The sequence below is a fragment of the Hesperophylax consimilis genome, chromosome 10 (assembly GCF_061612785.1).
Source record: "Hesperophylax consimilis isolate HC1 chromosome 10, BYU_Hcon_1.0, whole genome shotgun sequence".
Classification (NCBI taxonomy): domain Eukaryota; kingdom Metazoa; phylum Arthropoda; class Insecta; order Trichoptera; family Limnephilidae; genus Hesperophylax; species Hesperophylax consimilis.
Window position 1 is genome coordinate 38,115,922 of NC_142845.1, and position 18,781 is coordinate 38,134,702.

An 18,781-nucleotide genomic window follows, 5' to 3' on the forward strand; every position below is an offset into this window, starting at 1 on the left:
TGTATCGAAGAAGCGGAACATTCGCTGAAAAATAGCAGATGGTAAATTGAAACCACGATATCGACAATAATATCAAACATACGCGTTTTAGTTTAACTTTCTACTGAATAAACCGTTCCTTCTGATGTGGTGGTAAAACCCCGAACGCCGTCCATGATAGGGTATTATTTGCAAAGAATAGTATGAACTGGTATGTACCCACGCTTTCGACTGTTCCACAGAATATGCGACAAAGCAGTTAAATTTTGGATCGCAATCGAAAACGAACTGCTACGAACATAGGCACAAGTTAAAGTCGGTCTGCAAGTTAAGCGCGCTTAATAAGTAGGTACCTTTTGAATGCGATATTATAACCGAACCGAGTTTCGTATTGTGATTAGTCATGTCGGAAATCTTGTTGGTTGTTCGGCGCTCGGGAGCACATATTAGCTGGCCGCCACTGCATACAACACTTACTAATAAGTTACCTACTTTACAGTCGATGTCACACGGAGAAAACTTACTGATAATATAAAATATTGACAATTTATTAAGAATTTCTTCAAATTATTCGTAATACGGTTATAAAAGGGATTGCAGGTCATTAACGAATGAATTGATAGGTATCCTGAAAAACTTGTAATTATTCGTAATACGGTTATAAACAGGATTTCAGGTCATAAACAAATCAATTAACAGGTATCCTGATAAACTTTTAATACTCATTTTACCAATGTTTTATTCATGATGTCGGAATACATGTTCATAAAAATCCTTGCAATTGATGCATTTCGTCATCATATGTTATTAAGACAGAGACAGGTGAAGCGACTTTCAGTCCCGTTGTTAACAGGATTACCAATAATTTGGGAAATTTAAATAAATCGGCAATACTCATTTTTTCCATCAATACCTACATATTGCCAACTACCGATACAGACGCAGGTGAAGTGAATTTCATAAAAATAAGTCGTAAAAAAAATATTATTTTCTGTTCACATCCGTTAAATACATAAAATAAGGAAGAAACCTTATTTATTCTAGGGGTAAATAAAATATCAATCGTTCATGAATATTGGGCACGCGTCTCTCGGCTACGCTTTGGTACCAAAAGGTCAATAACTCTAGTTCTTCCGAGCAACTTATATTGGATTACCGGTAAAAGAAGCTCAGCATTCTCATCCGCTCGCAAGATTACATTTCCCACTTAAAGACAAATATCACAAAGAAAGAAGAAATCCAAACTCGTGTGCAAAGAATATTTCAATTTCCCAAATGAATTTGTTGTCCAAATTGTAAGTGGCGTCTCTAAGAATTTTATATAATAATATTACTAACGAGAATATTATATATTATTAGACCGAAATGTCTTTGAACTAGAATATTATATATTATTCTCGTTCAAAGACCTCTCGGCAGTTTTTGACCAGTCTTATTTATTGACGGAAACGGTCTTCGACATGTGCCTTACATTCAATTACATGAGATTCATCGCGGTCCAGAGCAAATAATAACAGGATTTCTAAAAATAGCATCTTCAAAAGGACAAAAAAACTTCCCTCTTTCTCACAAACCACGCATGTAACATACAGAGAGGATACAACGGAGCTCTCAGTGGCAGTAGGGTACCAAAGTTTGCCGCCTGAATTTCAATCGAGCAGTTATACCATTTAAAAGTTATGTGCAAAAAGATTCAAGTCAGCAAAACACGCAACGAAACCACGTTTTGCTTTCAGATTGTTTTGAGAGGCAATAAAATATCCAATTCATTTTGAAGGCAATTACGTAACGTACGACTTTAAGATTCCAGATCCATCAAATTCCAATGGAGAAATAAACTGCAGTCGTAAAACATGGCACTTACTGTAAGAATGCATTGTAAATCATTTAAAACAAACCTTTTTCAGACGCGAAGTGCTTTTGATACTCGTAGTTGATTATTTCCGATATCCCGGCTTGAAGGATCATAGTGATTTTGTTGGAACTCGTCGGTAGGCGAGGTAAATCAAATTTCTGATGAGAAGGTATGATTTCATATTTTCAAGGCCAAAAGTATTATCGTGTATTATTTTTGGGGAATTTATGCCGTGTTGCCCTTCCTCCTTCTTTTCGTTTTGGACAACGTCACAGTGTCTTTAGGACTTACTTAACAGTACTCGGTTTAAGTCGTTTCCTTACCGACCCATGGGGGGAAGACCATAATCTTAGCTTCATTTCAGAAGAAAAGAAATGATTCTCAGGAAGTGCTGTTCCATCAACCTTTTTGCATTTGACACACTTTTATTCATTATAGCAAATCATATTGAAGATGCAATGACACATCAAGTGAACTTCATGAAATATCTAAATGATTAAATATAAATAAACGAAAATTAAATTTATCTAAAAGATAGTAAATTCACGGTTTTAGAAATAAACTAAACGAAATAATTACCCTTAATATAGACAATAAAAATATTGAAGAATTTTAATCGATAACAAAACTTACTTTTGAATTCTTCACTTTAAAAATATGCAAAAAGGTGAACTACTTAAGTAGGATAAAGGGAAAATTAGACTTCAAAACAAACCAGAAACTTTAAACACAAATGAGTAAGATTAACAAATGGACGCTTAGATGATTTGGGCATGTACAGCGAATGATCGAAGAAAGGAGTGTAAGGAGAATATATGACGCAAATGTGAATGATAGCAGAAGTCGGGGACGCCCTAGGAAGACGTGGCACGGTAAAATGAATCAGATCTTGAGCCGGGTCATGTCAAGAGTCAGAATAATAGAAGAGTGTGTATGAATGTGAATGAGGCGAGGAGTGTGTGTCAAGACCAGTTATTTGGCGGTCCGTCCTCTCTGTGTACCCCTGCGTGGAAACGGCGTGATTGTTTGTAAGTTAAACACAAGTTGAAAGAAAGGAAATAATTCAGAACAGGGGCATGAGGACTATATTGGGCTAGATAAGATATTCTTTGATAAAAACAATGGAACGTCAACTCAATATGCTTACGGTCTTACTAAAAAACGTGGTCAAAAGTTTATTTAATTGATAAACGACCGTGTATGTGAAAACATTACTAATATAGAAAGAGTTCATGGAAAGATATATTCATTATTTACACAGCCAAAGGGGGTTGTATATACTTGAATTTTCTCCTCGAATTTCGAATTATTTCCTAGGTATTTGATTTTTTTTATATATTTCTCCTTTTTAAACGTGGGGTAAAAAGAGATACCATTTTGAGAAACTACATAAAATAACCTTTTAGATTTTTGTATTTGAAATAGACTTTGATTTATAAATAGGAATATTTTAATTTATAACATGGAAAAAGTTGAAAACAAAACAAACATATTTTTAATCCAAATGTCGAAAAATTGAGAGAATGTGAAATTTTGAAACACGATCATTTTATTGAGGGAATCTACAAGACAACTGTCATCTCACTTTTAATCGCGTTAATACAATAAAAAATTATAATAAATCTCAGAGAACAACAAAATTGAGATTTTGAATTCATTGTTAACACAATATAAAGGTTGATTTCTGTAATTTATATTTACCTACACATACTTAAAACATCATTTTTATAGAATTCTTATTGAATTCAGGCGGTAACAGTCAATTAAAGAATAATGTGTCCGAAATAACCCAACTTTTTCAAGACCGAAACTTAATTTTTCCGACTGCGGAAAATCCAACGCTGCCAGTTCTTTCAGAGCCCAGTTAAAGATGTTTTTTTTATTAGTACCAGCTCGAATATAAACTTTTAAACACACTACGTAAATTAATAATTGTAAAAGGTTTTTTTGTTTAAAAATAATGTTCCACCACAAAGTTACTAACTACATATTCCATTCATTTGCAATAAAACAGTAAAACCAGTTCCAGAAAAAAAAACATTTAATTCAAGATACCATTCATTTGTGAGTCATTTATGCTAATTTTGTTCTTGAAATGAGAATAAAATTATAAATCAGTTGCATAAGATAGAATATACTTACACATGTATTAATTGCCACCAATGACCCGTGTGAGCTGGGAGCAATATATCGTAAAATTGTAAGTAATATAAATACTACTTGAGTAAATATTTCCTTATCTGGTGATTTCATAGTATTTCCAGGTGTATTGGTTATGGTTATGCGTCATTTAAGGGATTGGCTAGTCAATATTCTGGCGCTGCAGGAAAACGCATGTATTTATATAAATATATTTAGTACAAGGCTAATAATTTAGGAGCCGGCAAAATACATTTCGGATTGCTTTGTATCGCCAGCATTTCTGAAAGTTTTCAAGGCGGGGAGCTGGCTTGATAAATCCGCACTACTCTTTTTTGTATCTTATGCTTTTTAATACTTAATAACACATTCATGCTGTTTTTCATGGGTAGTGAAATGCAATACCCTTAAATAACAAAAGTTATACATTACATCCGACCGAAACATATTTTTGTTTTCCATAGGCCAGGGAAAACAAAAAAAAACGTCGTGGCCTCGACCTAGCATCCACAAAATGTTAACGTGTTTTTGTCGGAGGAGACACGCCTCAAAAGTAATAGATTCGAAGGACAGGGGAAACATAGACAAACAACTAATACACATTAGTAATTCAATTCAATTTTTTTAAAGCTTTTTATCTCTTTTATGTTTGTGAATATACTGTATAAATATAACAAAATATACAAATTTAAAAGTAATATTTAACGGGAATAAAAAGATAAATAAATTAAATTATAAACTTGTTGAACTCCTTTGTACAAATTCTACGATTGTTTATTTAAGTCCATCAGTAGATTGAGTAGGTCCTGGGAAAGGCCAGGTGAAATGGAGAGATAGGAGCTTAAATAAATAATTTTCTTTTTTTACGTTTATCATAAGCGGCTTCTGACGTAAGTTTTGTGATATCTTGAACCTATGTGGAGAAGCTTATTTTAGCAAAAATGGGTAGATACCGTTTATGTAGTCTTCAATGAGCGAAAACATTTTTTTGCAGTAGCTAATTATATCCAAAATATTGTACGCCTTTAACGCTTTTTCCAATATGCATAAATAATATAAAATATCTATAACAGATTTTTTTGTTGAACAATTCCAAATAACGTCATATATCTATTGTGTATTGTAACTTATGTGACATGCATACGTCATAAAATGTGATTTTACTATATGGGAAAACAACTTGTTTATCTTTAACACTGAATAATATTGGGCGCACTGCTTCCTGTTTTATAGTGCACACTAGCATTCATTTACTTGCAATCACTGTTTAGTTCGGTATTCGGTTTTTTAGCATTTTAAAATTATATTTTATCGTTTCTTCCTAACGAAGTCATAATGGTAAATATGCTACTGGTTATTTCTCACAACTTTTGAATTAACTTAACTTTAACATTATAATTCATCGTTTCTTCCTAACGAAGTCAGAATGTTAGATACGCTCACAAAGTTATTTCTCACAGCTTTTGAAATAACTTAACTCTAAAATTCTGGTGCTATTATATTTTGCATTTCTAAGCTGTTTATAGGTAGATGTTGTATACTCTGACGACATAAATTTTGTCGAATCTATTAAAATTCACCATTCGAATAAATTTTTAATAAGCTAGGTAAGCTGATATGCCATTGCTAGTTTCAAGAACCTACTATACAGCTTGCAATTACACCAGATTTTCACCGTTGCGTTGCAGTCGAATGCCTGCAGCGACTTGCAACACTAATCAATCTAATTACTATTCCAAATACATTAAATATTCATAAATGCGGACTTACGATTTTTCCGATTCATCGAACACTTGTTTGTTTCAAAGGCCTCTGTATTTACTGAGAAGTGTTCGAAGTAGTTTATTAGACCCATGACCGTAAAATTGGGCCCGTTCTTGAAATTTGGCCCTCCGATGCAATAAAGACAATCTAAGCGCCATTGTGACATCTCGTCAAGAGTCCATTAATGTTTATGCCCGGTTTGAATAATGCGCGAGGTTAAAAATCGTTCCAGAACATATCTGTACAAAAGATGCTGTCAAACTCATTTAATAAGTAATTGTATCAAAGTGTTAAATTGTAACGATTTATCTTTGAAAGGACAAATAAGATGCCTAGTAGGAACAGGAACTTTATTACTTGTCCTTAACATTTTGCCGTAGTGCGACTACCTATAACTGTTTCATGATTTATCCTTGATCGGTAAAAAGAACAGTTTAGGATCGCTAATGTTCCACAGTTATCCAATGAGTTTTTAATACTGTGTGAATGTGAGTTAATCTGAAAATCTCTTAATTCGTTTTGAGAAGGATTGCTTCTTTGTGCCGTTAGGATGTCTGGAGGTGACGCATTATGATTCACTTTTAATATAAAACAAGCCCACATAATGTTAATATATTCATTTGAAAAATATCACACCGAAGACTTTGACACCAATTTCACGTTTGTCACGGAGAAATCACGGACAGGTGATTCATTAATATCCTTTTATTATTTGGTGAACTGTCTCAAGGAAAACATTTGTTTTCTATGCACTACTTACTACTAGCGTTGCAGCCATATCCCTAGACTTTACTTTCATCTTCTTTATCACATTTACATCGTCGATATTCACTTTATGAAGATAAAGCGTGTGTGATTAAATTGTGATATTTTTTATTTTTTATTTAGGAAACAAACAGTCATTTATATATTCGGCAATTATATAAACAGCAATTATTTACATGTTCTAGACCAATAATTTTCCATCAAGTCTAGTCGTTAATTCAATATTTACACCTACACAATACATTTATAAATGACAAAGAAATATTTTAAAAAACATTACGATTATAAGGAATGTTAATGTAAATGTTATAAAACATGTAAAGACAGTTAGTAGTAATACAGTTTTCGCATGATTATACTAAAAACAATAAAATAAACTAAGATGATAGAATTAATTATTTATTATATTGACAATTAACATAAAGAATTGTAAATTTCCAAATAAATTCAGATATATGCTGAAAACATGGCTCATACGTAGAAATACTTTATACTAGTCATAATAATAATCAAATGATTTATATAGCGCCGTTTTTGTGCAAAATCCCCTCAAGGGCGCTGTACAAATATATAATACATTTGTTCAATGATCTATGTTATTACTTAGTATATATATGGAGATAATATAGAGTACCATAATTACCTGGTAAGTCACTTAAGATTAAAACTTAATTAACATTAACTATTTTTTTATTAGCGAAATTTAGATACAGGATTTAGGACATAATTGGAAAATTGGATATAACTGGACTTTCTCTCAGGAATGGTATATTTAATTTAAGGGTATGACAGCTCAAAATGTAAGTTTTTAGTTTAGACCTGAATTCTGTTAGACTTGTTATGGATCTTAGTTCCGGAGTATCAATCAATAGTTCTTATTTATTAGCACGTAGATTTAGTGTTATTTTAAATTATGTATGCCAATATTAATAATCTGAATATCTTATAAGAAATAAAAATATTATGTTTATTTATAATTATGTATACATATTTATATTGTAATTGAACATGTACGTCCTGTTAACGAACTAACATGAACTAAATAAACATGTGCATCCTGTCGAAAAATTGTAGTTTAACGGGATAATACTTTAAAGAACGGTAAAAAATAATTTTACAACGAAACCAAATTAATTCCAATAATATTTTGAACATGATATTTGTGTTCTGAAAAGAAATGATAGATGCGTAACTGAAGTGAAATTGTGTATTAAAGGATGCTTATTTAATTATTATTTTTAATAACTTTATGACATAAATAATTCTCCCAATGCAATGCCTATCCAGCCACCAAAAACTTTATATGAGGTAAATCTCGTTTTATTATTTTATTTCTGTAGTATTTAGTATGCGGGTATTTGTGTAATAATAGTTAAACATCTTGTTTAAACTGCTTAAAGTTTTATACGCTTATTTGTGTCTGCAAAAAGTGAAGGTCACAGCTCCATTTCCATTTGAAAAGAGTTTGGTGTTAATGACATCATATTTCACAGCGAGCAAAGCTAGAGGAAGTTAGGCCTTCACGGAGCGTGACGACATTACACAACGGCGGATCAGCGAGCGGTTGCAGAACACAGTCTGACGGTCTGACGGTCTGACGGTCTGACTGGCTGTTGGACATCGACCTTTGCTTGCGTTCATTCTGCTATCAACTATTATTGGAGTGAGGATATCTGCAGAAGATGAGACGCACAGCGCCCGCGTCTTATCTTCTTCGAAAATCATTTTTGGTCGGTTTTTAAAAGATTGTAATTATTTAACTCTGTTCATAGCGGGGGTCTTTTAGTATGATGAATTTATTGCTACACCGATTAAGTGTGAAGTCGGTAAATAAAAGATTTGAGTATTTTTGCTTCTGCTGATGCTGTCATTGGATCAACCCTTATATAAAACAGTACACGGATAAAACTTACTGATATAAAATATTACTAATTTACTAAGAATCTCTTCAAATTATCCGTAATCCGGTTAAAAACGAGACTGCATGCCCTTAACGAATGAATTGATAGGTTTTCTGTTAAACTTTTAGTAAAAGAGGAATGTATTATCGCGGCGTCCGAACACGTGTTATTGTGAATGTACTAAAAGTTTGACACGAATAAATTTTCTCCGCGTGCCTACCTACCTACCTTGAATAATTTATTTTTTTAGGTCTTAAAATTCTAACTCGTCTTGACTCGAATGTTTTACAAAAGTTCTAGTAATGGGAAAAACGGGAAAAACGTGATTAGTTGTGGAAGTGAACCGACATCTTATTATATATTTATTTGTATAGCGGCCTTGAGGTGATTCTTCGCAAAAACGGCGCTATACAAATCAGCTAAATATCATTATTACTATCAGTCTCCTGTTATCCAGCGTTGACTCGACTGTCTTCAGTTTATCCGAATCTTAAAATTTGTATTTTAAAATTTGGTTAATTGTATTTTAAATTTCAGTTAACATACCTTTGAGACGTACACGACATACAGTGCTATTACAGACGCTTAATTCCAAAACAAATTCAGCATTTAATTCGCCAATTAACCAAGCTCTTCATTCTCGGAATAATATTTGTCTAAATAATAATAATATTTGGATGACTTGTATAGCGCCGTTTATGTGCAAAATCACCTCAAGGGCGCTGTACAAATTTATAATACATTTTTACAGTGATCTATGTTAGTAGTAACTATTTATGCAGATAATATACAGTACAATACTTACCTGGTAGGTCACTTGAGATTAACTCAAACATTGAAATTTTTTCGGATTCACTGCCCAAATTCAAACGTGGCATCGTGTCAATAATATAACTGTTCAATGCGTATACATACAGACACACACACTCACCCTAACACACCCTGACACACACACCCTCACACACCCACACACACCCTTGTTTGTCCAATCCCGATTTCGAGGACTTCAACTGGCTACCCGAATTCGAGGTCCTGTTATATTATATAAAGTAGACATGTATTCTACACTTATACGTATACTCAAGTTAATCGTGATCGTTGCTGTCTATTCGGTTTCATCATACTCCCGGTAAGCACCTAGAAAACGGTCCTCAAAAAACCGGAATACACAGCCGGTAACTGAGGACTTCCCATATCCGAGGCCTGTCCACGTATTCAGGATTACACATACGTAAAATACACGGATCTCGGAAGGTCCTCGATTTAGTGGTCTATAGTTTTTGGAGGTCTTGGGTCCTCGAAATAGTGTGGAACGAATTTCTTACACGTATCTTGGAAGCGTCGCGGCTCGTCCTAACGTTCGCTCGTTCGGTGAACAGGCAACAAAAGTATACGCCTCATCGTATTGCTAAATATTTTATTTAAAATATAAATTTGCACAAAACTTAAAAAAAGGTTCAAAATAAAATTGAATTGCCTATCTAAATATATGAATTTGGTAGGGGATCATTATGGCTGACACCCGACAGGCAATTTCACCCCTCCACCCGCGCGCCGGTGGCGTTTTCCTTTTCCGTGTTCAATAGGAGGCAGTACTGCCTTGAAACCCGCACGGGTTTGTAACGCCATTCTCCTTCCAAACCCGTGTTCAATACGAGGCACGCGTCCTCCTACTGAATACGGGTTTGTAACGCCATTTCTTTTTCCAAATCCGTGTTCAATACGAGGCATGCGTTGTCCAATCGTTTATAATTACCATGCGCATTAATTGAGCACTACGGATCCATGTTTGTTTCGAGACATTTTTTGTATGTGTAAATTGTTATGTATTAAGGATGGGCAATAAAACGCATAATCTAGGAACCTTTTTTATTAGGTATTTATTATTTATTAACGCCCTAGTGGGCTTTTGTAATTGTAAGAAAACAAGACAAATGAATGCAATAAATTTTGTGTAAATTATTAAAATATTAATATGATGATTTGATATATAATACTGCTATTAGCCTGAAATATTCAAGCCATTTTACAGACTTTTACGATTTAAAACTAATCGGAATGGAAGACGACATTATTCCCGATACTGAGAGCAGTTCTAATGGATCTGAAGTAATCAAAATAATGAAGCCGATTACAGTAGATGAGAAAACATGTTTGGATATGAATTATGAAAGCTATACTTCACCACCATTTTCAGATAGTGGCTCTGACTATGAACCGAGCAACTCTGGTGAAGAACCGATCCAAAAAATTAGAAAAGTAGGCAATACTGCATTGAATGAAAAAGGTGACGAACACATTGAAATGTCTCCTGCCACAATACCAGAAGACTTGCCTCAGAAATTAATTCATTATACTAATGGCACGGAAAAAAAAACAGACTCGTGTGACATTTTGATGGCAAGAAATGTTTTGGGTCAACGGAAATGGGACAAGAAACATTGCTGTATATTTTGCAATACATTGGTTTCCAAATTACCACGACATTTGGAAGCAAAACATCAAGAAGAGAGAGAAGTAATAGAGTTTCTTAATACACCTAAAAATTCCGTGGAGAGAAAAAGACTCATAGAAACTCTAAGACAACTAGGCAATTATTCGCATAATTCCAAGGTAATAAAAACTGGCACTGGTTCAATAATTCCAAAAAAACGATCATTGAAGCAGAGGAAATTAGAATTGTTTTCTCCATGCGGGTCTTGCATGGGGTTGTACCTGAAGAAAGATCTGTACTTGCATTACAGGAAATGTAATACTGGTGTGCACAGCGGGCCTTCGCGCAAGTGTGCAGCACCATTCCCGGCAGGGGACGCGGCTTCCCAAGGATTGCAAGACAACGTCCTGCTGACCATGAACCAAGACAAAATATACCATGTGATTCGAAATGATCAGTTAATATTGAAATTTGGTTCTAGTCTGTACAGTCGCCACAGTGCACACCCCCATTTAATATCTTACATTACGCAAAGAATGCGCCAACTTGGACGTCTGGTTTTAAATCTCCGGGATATTAATAAGGAAATTATCTACTTAGAAGACATGATCCAGCCCAAATTTTATAACACCTTCATACTAGCCGTAAAGACTGTAGCCTTATTTAACAAGGACACTAACAAGTATGGCATACAAAGTCTTGCCTTAAAACTTCGGACGTCCGTTAAATTCTGTGCGGACATACTCAAATCCCAGTACATAATGACAGGAGAAATAGCTCGTCGTAAGACAGTTGACGATTTTGTCGAATTGATAGGCATGAATCTCACGAACGAAGTGTCTACTCATGCCCTGAACACGTCCTATACCCAGAAATGGAATAAGCCGGTCATATTGCCCCTTGGCTGAAGACATTAAGACGTTAACGGAGTATTTAAAACTAAAAGCACTACAAGTTGTCAGCGGAATAAAGGTCGCTTGTGACCCTTCTCTATGGATCAAGTTGAGTGATATCACGTTGACTCAAACATTGCTTTTTAATCGCCGCCGGCCAGGAGAGGTCAACAGGATATATTTAAAAACATATGAGTTACGTGATCAAACCGCGATGAATGAAGAAGTACTCAACACTCTTAGTGAACTTGAAAAAAAAATCGCTAGCAACTTGACTCGATTTGAAACAAGAGGGAAAAGAGGAAGAAAGGTTCCTATTTTACTCACCAACGATCTTAAACTACAAATTGATTTGCTTTGCGAAAAGAGGTCGTCTGTGGGAATTTTAGACAGAAACGTATACCTCTTTGCTAAAATAAATTCGCTTATTTTCTTGAGATCAGACACATCATTACGACAATTCGCTTTGGAATGTGGTGCTAAAGATCCCAAAGCTCTGACATCCACAAAATTACGGAAGCAAGTGGCAACTGCATCTCAGCTATTGAACCTCAAAAATAACAAAATGTACCAACTGGCAACATACATGGGCCATGACATTCGGGTTCATAGAGAGTTTTACCGTCTTCCTGAAAGTACCATACAATTGAGCAAGGTGAGTAAACTCTTGCTGGCCATGGATGGCGGAAAGTTGGCCGAAAATAAAGGCAGAAATCTAGATACTATTGACCTTCAAGAAAAATCCGTGTCCGCGACAATATTACCGTCTTCGGTATCCATTCCTCCGATTCCTATTGGTACAAACGTGGAAAATGAAGATTGGGATTCAGATGACCACGGAGTAGGTACGGATGAGATGCAACAATAAATGCACATGTCACAAGGAAAAAGAAAATAACAGCAAGGAAAATGTGGACTTCTGCTGAGAAGGATGCCGTATCAAGGCAAATGGCTGTCTTCTGGATAAGAAAAAAAATTGAAAACAAAAAAGAGTGCGAAGAATGTTTGACCAATGAACCAGATTTAAGACAGAGAACATGGAAAAACATTAAATTTTATGTGCACAACATCATACAAAAGAACGCCAAGAAATAAAATATAAAGAATCATGCCTGGAAGGAAAGAATTATAATTTTTTTAAATTTTTATTTTAACTTTATGAGTAAAACCTCAAATTGTAATATTTAATTAAATGAAGGCAATGTAAGCGAAACTCAATCGAAAATCTGGAAACAGAAAAATCAGAAAAAGATATTGGCACCTCTAGGACTCGAGCCCTCGAGAACTCGAGAGGTGTAGGTAATAGGGTCATAGAGCGGATTAACGAAGAATGGAGTGAAAGAAGAATATATGACGCGGATTAATCAAATACTTGATCAGGTGTCCTAATTACTTATTAAATATTACAATACCGTACATCGAATTAAACAGTATTACAGAACATAGTTCACAATACGAACTAAACGCAATATTGAATTTTGTTTCAACAGTCAAAAACTGAATTCCTTGTCGGCACAATCTTAATAGTGCAATACTTATTATATACACATGCACGTAGGAATTTCGAACGACGGGTCCTCGGTTTAGGGCGTAGGTGAGATTTCTTGACACTCGAGCTTGCAGCGCCTCCTGGTGTTCACATTCCGGCAATCGGCACCTTTTAACACGAAACCGAGGACTTTGAGAGAGTCCTCGGTTTAGGGTCTGTGTGTGATTTCCAGCATTAGCTGCGCCGCCCTGGTGGTCACACATCCGTACTAATGAAACACTAGCCAAATTAAACACGATATTTTTCGCCACGAAAATGAGGACTCTCTCCGATCGGCCCAAAATTTCGACAGTTGACCAATCAGAACGCATAGATTATAGGTACATATTCAGTTTTTCGCATTTTGAATCCGAGGACGTCCTCGGATTCGTGTGAGTCCTCGGATTCTGGGTCTAAAGGCCTGTGAAGGTCCTCGAATAAAGGTGCATACAAACTCACCCTCTCTCACACACACACACACACCCTCACACACATACACACACATTCATACACACACACACCTTTATACTACACACGTCACCTTGTAATTAAGGAATCAACATACCACTTTACATTACATTACAAGGAAACAAATCATAGGTACTCAATATGAAGTATTTAATTCCTGTATATTGCTTCATCGCTGTAAATCAAGCATATATGTTTGTTTCTATAAAATAAAATAAAATAAAAATATAAATACATTTACTTGGCGGAATTCCATAGTAATTATTAAAGTGAAACTAATTTAAAACTTTATTCCACTCATTTATTTTATCAGACCGTTTCAAATAATCACGTTCATCTTCCAAAACGGTAATTTTTTTCTTTAAAGTTATACTGTAGGACATATTTATAAATTTTGTGTCAGAGTTAGATAACAAATAAGATTCGGGATTTTCACTCATCCGAAGTAGTTGTTTTTCAGTCGTCAGCCCGAAGTCGTAGTAGTCGTAGTACTGTTAACGTTTTTTCAGGAAGAGCCGCTCTGAAATTTTGTAAAACAGCCTTTCGCTTCTTACCTGTGTTGGAGTGTCGTTGCAATACGTAATATAATTCTAGACAGTGTATGCGAATGGGGATTGAAATATCTGTAAAGTTTCCCGGTAAAGGCAATATTTTATTCAGTGTTTCAGCTCATTCTAAGACTATTTTCACGAAATGCCGGATCTGTGAAAAGCTTTGTGAGTTATCTTACCTATCTATAACGACATTTCTTTGTTTTCCATTTCGATTTTATTGTTCCTTTTCAAGTGTTTCCGGCGAATAGTGACACAATGATTGCGACCTTTTCCACCTTTTAAATTAGCTACCTTTAATCTTTATGCTTTTTCCGCTTTGCATGTCGGTATTTATTATTCCTTTTCAAGTGTTCATTTGAATAGTGACTTCGTGATTGTGAAATTTCCCATTTTCCACTTTTTAAAGTAAGTTAAAACATAAAACACACTGGTTTAAATAATTTTATAAGAAAGCAAAAAAGTTAATCAAGTGAAACTGTCACAAATAATCTTAGCTATAATACTGTATTTTTTTAAGTTGTTTCCTTCATGCGTTCATACATTTCTACTGAAAAAAAAAATTTTGTAGTTTGCATTATTATTTATGGAGTAATTATTTTTTTTATTTGTATTCTACTGAAGCGAAGCGATAGGAAAACCTTCAATTTATCTAAAGCATATTTTTGGTATTCATAATGTACACCAATTCGTTATAAAGATTAATCAAAATAGTGATTTGGCATTACAGACATTTCGTACATCGATACGGTAGTTGATCACTATAACCATAAAGTCTAATCTAAATACTACTAAACTAAACAATAGCAGTTTCCAGGTCTGGGTCTGAAATAAAGGTGAAGCGTATATACTACAAATTTTTGGAACAGATGTCAAAGTCAAACACTTTCGTACATAGTATTTGTTAGTATTGCGCGTCTTGCGTACACATACCGTGGGCGGGGAATATCTACAGGCATCTCGCGTACTCGCCTATATAAGAGGAGTGTTTTCCTAGTATTTGAATACTAGGGAAACACTTCTTATGTAGGTGAGTAAGAGAGAAAGGATATGATACTGAATTTAGAACCAAAAGTCTTGGTACTCTTTCTCGCTTACTCGCCCACATTAGAAGAGTGTTTCCCTAATCAAAATACTTGGAACACCCGTAATGTTTTCGACGTTCAAAGTACTTTAATACTAACTAATAAAGAAGAATAAGAAGCATTATACTTTTTAATTACGCATATTCAGAAGTCGGACGATACCCGACACAAGTACCGGGATTCTTTAATGTGATTCTCAGTGTTCAAATATCGCACCGACTAAGTTTATCGTAAATTTGTGTTTTTAGTGCTTAATAATATAGTTTGTTAAGATTTCATTTAAATATTAGTTTTAAAAAATTGCTCCATTTCGTATTGTTGCATCGCTTGGAATCATTTTCTGGACAAAGTTGAATATTTATGAAAAAAACATACACTTAGTAAGACACCACTTTATTTTTGAATTAATAACAATAGCCAACCGGGTTTCGCTTGTCCCAAGCTTCATCAGGACTAAATATCAACTAAAGCAAATTAGATACAGGCACATATAAATATAGGTAAATGAAAACAATGAGTGAAAGAGATACAAAACAGATAGAAAGAGATGCAAATAGAAAATGTGGTGACAAATTATTAAGGATGATGAGGAGGGTGGGGGCCTGTATCTAATTTGCTTTAGTTGATATTTAGTCCTGATGAAGCTTGGGACAAGCGAAACCCGGTTGGCTATTGTTATTAATTCAAAAATAAAGTGGTGTCTTACTAAGTGTATGTTTTTTTCATTCAATATGTCACACCCCAAAGTATTTGCTTCCTTCGAAAATATTGAATATTTATTTTTTTGATGATAAACTAATGTTATAAGACAAGGTTTTTTATGCCTGGTACAAAGGATAACAAATAATTATAAGCAATAATTAGTCATCTTTTTTTTACCTAACCTAACCTTACCTACATAACCCAGTTAATAAAGTTTAATTACTATACAGGGTGTATCGGCACGTACCCGACAAACTTTAACTAGCTATTCCTTAGTAGAGATGGGCGAAGCGGCTCAGTTGAGGGAGCCGGTTCACTGGGTCCCGTTCACCTGAAAGATCCGCTTCAGTGAACCGGCTCGATTGAACCCCCCCCCCCCCTCCCCCCCTCCATAAATAAAATAAAAACAAAGTTCTTCGCGATAAAAGAATACATACGTGTAGTCGTCGATCTTATACAATGTTACAGATATTGAAATCGACATGTGTTCTACACTCTACAGTGTCCTAAGATGTTTAAGATTCGCTAGTGAAATTTATTTTAATTGTACATTGTGACCGAAATCAAATTGGATCGTTTATTATACAATTTGCTATTTTTATGTTTTGGTGAAATTAAAAGTATTTATTATTTTTTTTTTGGTAAACTAATGTTTAAGACAAGATTTTTTATGCATAGCACAAAGGGTAACAATTATTTTATAAGCAATAATTATTAGCCTGAAACACTAGTATATATTGAATTATTTCGCGGATAAGAGATAAGCCGCCATAGCTCAGTGGTCAGAGCTGTCGACCGGAAATCGAAAGGACACGGGTTCAAGTCCCGTTGGCGTCATGTATCTTTTATCAGGAGATTTTTCAATGTGGATGAGTGTTTTAGGCTAATAATTATTGCTTATAAAATAAAAGTATTTAAACATGAAACCATGAGATTTCATTTTTCTTTTATAAAAGTTGCATTTAAAATATTTTTAGGGTTTTATGATGTTTCATAACAGGTTGCGTCTGACAAAGCTCCCTCCGGAAGAATGAGCTGAAAAGATAAATGCTTTAAAGGTCATTTCTCAGGACTGCGCTTCGTCAGATGGGACCTTGCTATCGTGAGGAAACATTCCGACATTTTTGCTTCTTTGGGAATATTATATATTTCGAAGACAAAATTTTTGCCCAGAAAAATCGATCAATATATCGTATATTTATGATTATATTCAAAGGGGATTCCCAATTTTATTGGAATACCCTTTTATTAGAATGAAAAAATGAAATCGAGAAATCTTTTGTTTTGTTAGGTTTTTGGTACAAAACGTCAAACTTCAATCGTACGGTAATCGTTGAATCACGTTTCTTATCGCTTTTTAGTTTTTTTTTACCCGGAAAACATAATTACGAACTTTATAATAGCTTTAATTTAAATTTACCATGATTTCCACAAGAAAAAAGAGTGAAATTTGGAATCATTTTTCCGCGGCCACAAAAATTGTCAGATGTGTTATTTTTAAATTAAAATCTATAATCTATATCAATACTATTGAAAAAATTTCTTTAAATTAAGTTTTAAAAAATCAATTGGTGAATGGAATCAAAATATAGAACAATGAAAATAAACTTAAATCTATTTTAAATTAATTCTGTCCCAAATAAGTGTAATAATAATAATATAAAAATTGTGTTGTGAAACAAAATACTTCGGTGTGAGAATAATAGCTAAACGTCGTTCATGTAAGTACTCAATGCCAACATTACTTTTTTACGATTATTTCTATATCAATGATTAACTGAAAATAAACCATGAACATAATATAACTCTTCCTTGTTCCTGTTATAATAAACTAAATAAGTGCCGACACAACAACAAAAATGTTATGCAAGCGGGAATACCAGTATTATTATGTCGTATATATGATCAATCCGGTCAGTACGTCAGTAGTGACCCGCGAGCCGTGAGATCCGTTGAACGATGTATGCGGATCTTCGTTCGCGAACGGGTGAGTCGGCTCTTCGGGTCTGGCGGGTCACCTGCTCACCGGCTCACCGTTCGCGAACGAGTGAAGCGGGTCACCGGATCACCGGCTCACCGGCTCACCGGCTCTTCGTTCGCGAACGAGTGAAGCGGGTCACCGGGTCACCGGGTCACCGGCTCACCGTTCCCGAACGGGTGAGTCACTACCGATCCGCGAACGAGTGAGCGGCTGATTTGGGAACCGGATCTTACGGATCGGTGTAAAGATCCGGTTCACTGAGCCGACTCGTTCGCGAACGACTCACTTCTATTCCTTAGCACATTTGGAGTAAAAAATGTTTTCGGCACTTTGCTGTATTTGCTGCATTTTCACCACATGTCACCACTGTTTTATCCTTCGTCAAAGTTTGAAAACCCATCCGGCAATATTTTATTCGAGTTTCGTTGAATAATGTACGTACGTACCTACATTGGCGCGCTTTTACAATAACAACGAAATGGTATGGCACCATTCGTCTCGTTTTTAACTATTATTATTTAGTGTGTATGAAAGAGCGAAGATGCTTTTGACACAATTGCTAATAACAGCTGTTGAACACGAGAAACAATGCCAATGACAGTGACGGAGTGTGGATTTTTTTATAATTTTTTGTTTTTAATTGAAAAAAAATGTTACCGGACAGCAAAGTGCCCCTAACATTTTTTACTCCAAATGTGCTAAGGAAAAGCTGGTTAAAGTTTGTCGGGTACGTGCC

The 18,781-nt window shown here is 34.8% G+C and overlaps 1 protein-coding gene across 1 annotated transcript in view; it reads left to right on the forward strand.

Moving 5' to 3' along the window:
• The window catches only part of LOC149420727 (rho guanine nucleotide exchange factor 10-like protein), a 430,013-nt gene that overhangs the window by 65,174 nt on the left and 346,058 nt on the right, over nt 1-18,781 (forward strand). The window lies entirely within an intron of this gene.